The sequence below is a fragment of the Chrysochloris asiatica genome, unplaced genomic scaffold, assembly GCF_000296735.1.
Source record: "Chrysochloris asiatica unplaced genomic scaffold, ChrAsi1.0 scaffold00005, whole genome shotgun sequence".
Taxonomy (NCBI): domain Eukaryota; kingdom Metazoa; phylum Chordata; class Mammalia; order Afrosoricida; family Chrysochloridae; genus Chrysochloris; species Chrysochloris asiatica.
Window position 1 is genome coordinate 5,147,603 of NW_006408523.1, and position 577 is coordinate 5,148,179.

Genomic DNA, 577 nt, shown 5'->3' on the forward strand with positions numbered 1-577 from the left:
TTAATGTGGAAACTGCCAATATAACTGCCATTACATGGTAATGGGAGTCAAAGAATGTCAAGCCCTCACGTCAAGATTAGAACATACCTTTCTAGTAGTCCTTCAAGGACAGTTTCAGAATGTTTGCTTCTCATTGTCCCATCTTCAAAAAGATCTTACTCTGCGCTTTGAAACCATGTTAACTGGGCTATGGGAATCTGTGATCAATTAATTAAAATTTGCCTTTCTGTTATTGATGAAAATAGTCTCAAGTCCACTTCTATTACCCCATCATGAGTAGGCAGGGTGTGTGGATGAAATCTTTTTTTTTTTTTTTTTAATAGTCAGCTGACTATGACAAGATAAACAGTGTGACCCAAAATGGGCAGAAGCAAAAGACTAGCTCCCCCTCAAGAACCATGTCAGACCTAGGACAAGGACAACAATACTAATAAAAAAAATTGTATTTACTTAGAAGCATTCAGAATGTCAACAAAACAGCTGCAACTTTTTTGTTTGCAATTACAGAGTGGTATTCAGTTAACAGAACAATTATTTCGTATAAGCTGCATCAGACAACTGAAGATGAAAAAAAAAA